This window comes from Elephantulus edwardii, unplaced genomic scaffold (genome assembly GCF_000299155.1).
Source record: "Elephantulus edwardii isolate Elephantulus edwardi_28Jun2011 unplaced genomic scaffold, EleEdw1.0 scaffold00196, whole genome shotgun sequence".
Taxonomy (NCBI): domain Eukaryota; kingdom Metazoa; phylum Chordata; class Mammalia; order Macroscelidea; family Macroscelididae; genus Elephantulus; species Elephantulus edwardii.
The window spans coordinates 2,548,428-2,557,115 of NW_006399946.1; positions in this window are offsets into that span (position 1 = coordinate 2,548,428).

Sequence of the window (8,688 nt, forward strand, 5' to 3'; positions counted from 1 at the left end):
AGACATTCGGATGGCGGGGAAGAAGAACAAACTGGGGAGGAGGGTAGAGAGAATGTTGCAGTAATGAAGGAATGAAAACCCCAAATCCCTGTAAATGTTCATTAAAACTAATAAAATTTTTAAAAAAACTAATACAATTTAATAATAATTTTTAAAAAAAGAAGACAAAAGGTTGGCAATTTGAATCCACTAGCTACTCAGAGAGAGAAAAATGAGCAGTTTCTTACAAAGATTTACAGCCTTGAAAAGCCAGGCACTTGAGGGGATTGCGTTTGGTTTTTGGGTTTATGCCTGTGCTCATAATTCTGCTTGTTATGGTAACAAGGTTATCTCAATTTACTTTGAGACATAAAAGAAACTAAACAAGCAAGCATAGTGTAGATTGTTGTTATTAAGTGTCATCTACTCTACTACTGTTCAAAGTAACCCTATGAACAACCGATCTGAACTCTATCCTATCCAGTACCATCCGTATAATTCCTGCATATTTGCCTCAATTACAGGATCAATCCATCTTCTTGAAGGATTTCCTCTCTTTCACTGACCTTCCACTTTCTAAGCATGATGTTCCTTTAGAAGAAATAGCGTCTCTCAATAAGATGCCCAAAATACGTGAGATGTAGCTTTGCCATCCTTGCCTCTATAGAGCACTCTAGCTGCATACTCCAAGATAGATTTGTTTGTCCCTGTGGCAGTCCTTGTCATAATCAGCACTCTTCTCCAACCCATAATTCTTCTCTTACTCTTCTGTCTTCCTTATTCATTGTCCAAGTTCAAAAGAATGTATAGGGAGTAACTGAAAATACCAAGGCCTGGTTAGACAAACTTTTGTCTTTAAACTGATGTCCTTGCTTATTTGTTAGTACTTCGGAGAGCTCCTTGACAATAGTTTTTTCTAATGCAACATGTGTTTTGATTTCTTGATTGTTGGTATGAAGGGTGTTAATAGTGGATACAAGTAAAAAAAATAAAAACAACCTCAATGTTTCTCCAGTTATCTTGATGGCCCAATGGTGAGGATTTTTGTTTTATTGATTTTGAGATGTAATCTAATTTTAAGGCTGTAGTCTTTGATCTTGAAATAGTCTTTTTAACTATGAATGTGACCCCATTTCCCCTCATGGTTTCATTTCCCACTTAGTAGATCATAAGATTATCTGATTCAAAATGTCCCATGCCAATCCATCTCATTTTTCCAATGTCTTGTATGTCAATATTTATATATCCTATTTCTTCCTTCTGTGTTCCAATCACTACAGTTTCCTACATTCACATTCCATGTTCTAATCACTAATATCTGCTTGCAATTTTCCTCCTTTTTTGTGTTTCTCAATCAGAGGGCTCCGTCTCTGATGCCTTACCTGGTAGTCTAATCTAACTGTGCTCTATTGTGCATAGGGTTTTTGAAGGCCTGTTATTTCAGAACTGCTGTCAAACCCCTTTACCTAGTCTGCCTTAATTTGTATGCTCACCTTTAGAGCAATATGTGACAGGCAAATATTTTACCTAGAAGAACAGATGAAAGCTAATTCCCCATTACAAAACAACAATTCAGGGTTGGTTCTTCAACCCCCATTTGGTATATGTGAGTTGGTTCCATGTTCCCCACCCCACCTCCACCCCACCAGCATTCACTTCTTAACTCTCCCCTTTTGTGCCACTCCCATTCCCACCTCAGGCTATCAATCCTTGATATCATGGCTCGGGCCTCTAGTCATTCTTCCCCCACCTCCAATAATTTATTCATTGCAAATACTGTAAAAAGAAAACAAGCAAAAACTAAACATGGTGACATTACCTATGGACATCATCTAATGGATTTGATTAAATTAAGGATAACTATTATTTGAGTGGGCCCTCTAGTCACTTCTGTGATTCCGATCTCTCATACTGCTGCCTTGCTTCCTGAAACTGAGGAGGACCTGAATCATTTGCTGCAAAAAAGTCAAAGACTATAGTCTGCAATATGGATTGAAGCTAAATGATATGAAAACAAAGATTCTCAACACTGGGAATTGACAGCTATGATAGATGGAGAAGAGATTTAAATTGATAACAATTATAGCTTGTTTGGCTCCATAATCAATATTCTTGGCACCAACAGTCAGGGAATCAAAAGATGAATTACAATGGGAAAATCTGCTGTCAGAGACCTCTCAAGAATACTGAGAAACAACGATGTCAGTCTAGAGACTAAGGTGCACCTAATCCAGGCCATGATATTTGTGATTACTTGTTATGCATTGAAGAGCTGGGCAAAGACTAGAGATGACAGAAGAAGAATCGATGCCTTCAAATTGTGGTTCTGGAGAAAAGTATTGAACACACCATGAACTATCAAGAGAACAAACACTTGTATTCTGCAAAGGATGAAATCAAGATGCTCTTTGGAGGCAAGTATTTTGACACTTCATTTGAGATGCTTTAGGCGTTATCAAGAGGGACCAGTCTTCGGAAAAGGACAGAATGCTTGGAAGGGTAGAGAGACAGTGCAGGAGAAGACCTTGGATAATATGGATTGATACAGTAACTGGGGTAATGGGATCAACTTTGTTGGAGACAATGAGATTGGTTCAGGATAAGACAGAGTTCAGAGCTATTGTGCATAGGGTCACTATGAGTAGCAATTGACTCAATGGTGCATACCAACAACAAAAGTCTTTGGTCTTCTGTAGTGAGTGCTTGAAGTCCTTTTCATTTTCTGCAAGCAAGGTTGTGTCATCTGTACAATGTAGGGTTTTGATGGGTTTTCCTCTAATACTGACCCAATTATTCTTCATAGAGCCCAGCTTCTTGAGTTATTTGCTTAGCACATAAATTGAATAGATATGGAGAAAGAAAACAGTCCAGATTCACATCTTTCTTGATTGGATTAGGCCTATGTTTATTATTGATGTCCTATGTTGAAGGACATGTTGTGAGGAGAGATTGGTCCTTGGAGAGGGACATCATGCTTGAGAGGGTGGAGGGACAGCACAGGAGAGGAAGGCCCTCTGTGAGGTAGATTGATTCAGTGACTGGGATAATTGGGATGGGAGTGTCAGAGACGGTGCAATTGGCACAAGAGAGAGCGGAGTTTAGGGCTGTTGTACATAGGGTCGCTATGAGTCACAAGCCACTCGACGGCACATAACAACAACAAAACAACATGTTGAAGGACTACAACAGTGAGTGTGGTTCTCTTTGGTCTTTCTCTGTTTTCATAGACTCTCTCTTTCTATGTTTTTTTATTATTATTTCAAAGTAAGAAGAAATGAAAAATGAAGTTTCATGAAGGGCAAAACAAGAGAGATGAGGAGAAAAGTGTCAACAGCCCCAAAAATAAAAGTGATGACAAGTCAAATAAATCACTTTGATAAAGGGGCTGCTGGGAAAACATTTTTCCAAATATCCTCTTTATTTTTTTTTAAGATTATCTATAATGATTTAAGAATTACAGGCAACCCTTTCATGTGTTTGGTTAAATTCTGAGCTTTGTACTTGATTATAAAGATATTGTTAGGTGCTGTCTAGTTGACTATGATACAAAGCATTCCTAGGAACAACAGCTCAAAACCTGATCACAATCTTCACCATGATCAAGCTCATTGTTGCAAACACTGTGTTAGTCTTTCTCACTAAAGTCTCTCTCTCTCTCTCTCTCTCTCTCTCTTTCTCTCTCTCTCTCTCTCTCTCTCTCTCTCTCTCTCTCTCTCTCTCAGCTTTTCCCAGCATGAGATATTTTTCCAAGGACTGGTCCCTGTTGACATTAGACCTCAAATATGTAAGATGGAGTTTTACCGTCCTAGCTTCCCCTGGGTGCACTTCCTCCAAAGTATATTTGTTTGTTTATTTCTACCTTACATAAACATGTTTTGTACAGTTCATTGCAAAAGAAATTACTTGTGCAAATACTAAAGTGTGCCCAATAAAAATCATGGTATTTTCAATTGCTTCATATACATCTGAAAGTTGGACAGAAAGAATTACCAGAGAAGACTTAGTGCCTTTAAATTGTGGTATTGGAAAAGAATAATACTGAATATCCTATGGCCTGTAAAAAAAACAATGTTCCAAATATCAAATTGTTATATCTATCCTTCTTCTCTGACATTAATTATTCCTCTGCCTTCAGCACTCTCACTTCTGTTCATGTCTTCCAGTTCTCTGACTTACTGGACAATGTCACAGGAAATCAAAAACCATCAGAGAAATGACTTACTTGATTGTGGACGATATGAAGGTCAGATTATGTGGTCACAGAGACTTGTGAATGATAGGTTAAGACCTGCAAGCTGAGGTTGTCAGCTGTCAGGTGTTGGTGCAGTTAAATCAAGTTAGGTGCACTGTCCCAAGCACTCAAGTGTTGAGCTTCCCAGGAGCATTCCTTTATATAGGATCTCAGGGCTACAATTCATACCTCCTGGGAGAAAAAAGAGTAATGACTTGGATAGTACCTTCAAAAAAGAGCAATGACTTGGATAGTACCTTCTAGTAGGAAGGGGTTTATATGCCACCTTAATCTTATCTCCTCATGATAATAACTCATTCTGAATGAGGTCTTAAGTTTGATGTTGAGCTTCAATCCACATTGAAGACTGAAGTCCTCGACTTTCTGCAGCAAGAGCTTTAGTTCCTCCTCCGTTTCATCAAGCAAGGTTGTGTCATCTGCATAATGCAGATTTTTGGTGAGTCTACCTCCAATACTGATGGCACATTTCTCCTCGTAGAGCCCAGCTTCCAGATAATCTGTTCTGTGTATAGATTGAAAAGATATGGAGATAGGACACATCCTTGGTGCACACCCTTCCCAATTTTGAACCACCCACTGTTTCCTTGCTCTGTTCTGATGACTGCCTCCTGGTCCAAGTATGTTGTGTTGTTAAGTGCCACCGACTTGTAGGTGACTCATAGCGAACCTATGAAGGAGAGTCCTCAACGCTTGGGTGTTTTCCATCCTCTCTCCAGGTTCATAGGATTTCCGGAGGCAAGCTATTATGGAAGTGGATGCCACTCCTCCTTCCAAGCTTGGTTTTTGTTTTGGTTTTTTTGTTTGTTTGTTTCCCAAGCTTGTTTTAATTGGCGAGCTCCATCCCACTCTCTGTATTGGGTAACCAACCGTTAACACATTTGACACATCAGTGTCACAGTGTTCAGCCTCACAGCAACCACAAGTTACCGTTGTATGGCAACTTGGACACCAGGGCTATACGACCTAGAGGAATGTCTGAACAAAAACAATGAAAAACAGGCCCCAGGGCTGCAGATTAAGTATAGGTTTCACATAAGCACAATCAAGTCTTCTGGGATTCCCTTTCTTCTCAGAGTTAGCCACAGTTTGTTGTGATCTACACAGTCAAGTGCCTTTGCATAGTCATTGAAACACAAATAGGCATTCCTCTGGTACCCTTTGCTTTCAGTCAAGATCCATCAGACATTAGCTATAATATCCCTAGTACCATGGCCTGTTCTAAATACAGCCTTCAGTTCAGGCAGTTCTCTGTTGATGTGTTGTTGCAGTAGTTTTTTTATAAACTTCAGCAGAATCTTGCTTGCATGTGATATCAATGATAATGTTCAATAGTTTTCAAACTCTGTCGGATCACTTTTCTTTGGAATGGGAACAAATATAGATCTCTTCCAGTCACTTGGAGAGGTGGCTGTCTTCCAGATTTCTAGAGAGCCTTTTATTAAGACATAAAAAGAGTGAAGAAAAATTGTTCCAGCATAAGGGAAATTATCAGCATGATACAAATAGATTTCTATTGAATCACCATCATGCCCGTCATTTATTAGAAAACAAAGGAAATTGTTACAAGATTATAATTGGTGACAAGTATAACTCTTTTCTGTCCCAAGACAGACTATAAAATCAAAGGACTTTGATCATGACACTGGAACAAATTGCAGTTTGAAAAGGCTTGCAGGATTGACTTGGGGTATCTACCACTGGACTTTGTGGTGGTTGGGGTCACAGTCAATCAGTTCTGGATCATAGTAATCAGGCCCCAACTTTTAACTTAGACTAGATAACATGACTGGAGAGAGGATGAGAGACACCCACGTGTTGAGGACTCTCCTACATAGGGTCGCTATGAGTCGCCTGCGACTCTACGGCCCTTAACAACAAACAACAGATAACATAAGGGCTACTGTCAGTAACACTAGAGCTCTGGTGGCCTAGGGGTAAAAATATGTACTGCAATTCCAAAGGTACTTGGTTCGAATACACCAGCTGCTGTGTGGGAGAAGAATGGGCAATCTACTCCTTTGTGATTATTTTACTGCCCCTGAAAACCTGCTGTAGAGTCAACTATGTGTTAGTTCAGACTCCGTGTTACACAACAACAACTGTCAGTAAACCACTAAGACAGAGAGGTTCTCCTGTTGTCCGTGCAAGTCTCAAAGGTGAATTGCTCTTCTACAGACTAAAACTTACTAAGGGTATCATATGGCGAGAGTAATGTTATGGAATAAACTCAAAAAGTGTCTGGACTTGAGTCAAGAATCAACATTGACTTAGAATTCTGTTGTAGATGTAATCCTTTCCCAAACCACGTGCTTCAGAAATTAAACTCTAACATATATCTGAAACATTTGGTACAAACACCAGAGCACAAAACACCTGACCTTTAAATTCTGAGATTTTAAATCTACTGGAGAAATAGAAACAATAAACAACAAACAAAATGGAAATTATGTCATACTTAGAGAGGACAAGGACTATAAAAAAGAAAAGAGAGAGAGAGAGAAGAGAAGGAAAATGAGTGCAAGCCTGGGAATTGAAAGCATGGAGGAAGATGAGGCAGCATGTTGCAGAGCCAAAGGGGGGGGGGCTTCACTGTTCTTTTAGTAATCCATGGTATAGTCAATATTATTTGCCAATATCACAATTCAAAGACATCAATTCTCAGTCTGACTTATTAATTGTTCAACTTTTATAAGCATATAAAAGCAATTGAAAATATCAAATATCATGGTTTGTTTGGGCCAGGTGCACCTTACTCTTTAAAATGGCACAAGATCAAAGAAGGTGTCTTTCTGTTGTACCTGAGGTAATTGTGACTTGGAGTCAACTCAATGGCACCTAATAACAAAAAGACTAACAAGTTAAAGTTTGAGTAAAGGCTTGAAGAAGATGAAGAATTAGATAATAAAGCATTTGAGGAAAGAATGTAGTAAGAAGGAAGAATAAAACAAACACCTTCCAAAAGCAATCTAAATGTTCAATACAATCCCAATCCAAATGCCAAAGTTCATCTTTCAAGGAGATTGAAAGGTAAATTGTGAAATTTATTTGAAGAGGCAAGAGACCCTGAATAAGAAAAACACTTCTGAGAAACAAAAATGAGGAGGGATGCATAGTACTCCCTGACCTCAAAACTTACTACACAGCAGGGGTAACAAAAATAGCAAGGTGCTGGTACAATGGCAGGCACATGGACCAAAGAAATAGATTTGAGAACACAGAAATAGACCCAGCTATCTATGGTCAACTGATATTCCACGAGGAAATCTAAGCTATCAAATGGGGAAATGATAATCTATTCAAATGGTGCTGGCAAAACTGGACTTCCACCTGCAGAAAGCTGAAACAGGATCTACATCTCACACCATACACAAAAATCAACTCAAGGTGGATCAGAGACCTGGGAATAAAGCCCAAAACCATAAAGTTCAGGAAGATACAAACTGGAATCAACCTTACAAGTGCTGTTATTGCTGTTATGTGCCGTCGAGTCATTTACGACTCATAGTGACACTATGTACAACAGCCCTAAACCCTGCCAATTGCATTGCCTCTGACATACCCATCCCAATTACCCACTCACTGAATCAATCCATCCCATAGAGGGTCTTCTTGTCCTGCGCCATCCCTCCACCCTCCCAAGCATGATGTCCCTCTCCAAGGACCTGTCCCTCCTTGCAACATGCCCAAAGTATGTCAGAGGAAGCCCCAGAACCCTTGCCTCCAAGGATTAGCTCGGTTTAACCCTCTCCAGGATCAATCTGTTTGTTTTCGGGGCAGTCCATGGTACATTCAATACTCTTCTCCAGCACCACAGCTCAAAGGTATCAATTCTCCTGTCCTCCCTAGTCATTGTCCAACTCTCTGAATGCTTAACAAGTGATGGCAAAGACCATGGCCTGTATCAGGCACACCTCAGTCTCCAGAGAGACACCGTTGCTCTTTAGTACTTTAGAGAGGTCGCTAACAGCAGACTTTCCCATCACAATATGTTTTTTTATTTCCTGACTGCTGGTGCCAAGAGTGTTGACCTTGGAGCCAAGCAAGCTGAAGCTGGGAACAATCTCAATCTCTTCGCCATCCATCCTGATGCTACCAATTGGTCCATTGGTGAGAATCTTTGTCTTCTTGACATTGAGCCTCAGTCCATACTGAAGGCTGCAGTCCTTGACCCTCTGAAGCAAGTGCATGAGGTCCTCCTCAGTTTCAGCAAGCAGGGTTGTATCATCTGCATAACGAAGATTGTTAATAGACCTTCCACCAATCCTGATGCCACACTTCTCCTCACAGAGCCCAGTGCTCCAGATAATCTGCTCTGCATACAGGTCGAAAAGGTATGGAGACAGGACACATCCCTGGCATATGCCTTTCCCAATTTTGAACCATGCAGTGTTACCCTGCTCTGTTCTGACAACTGCTCTTGGTCCAAGTATAGGTTTCGCATTAGCACGATTAAATGT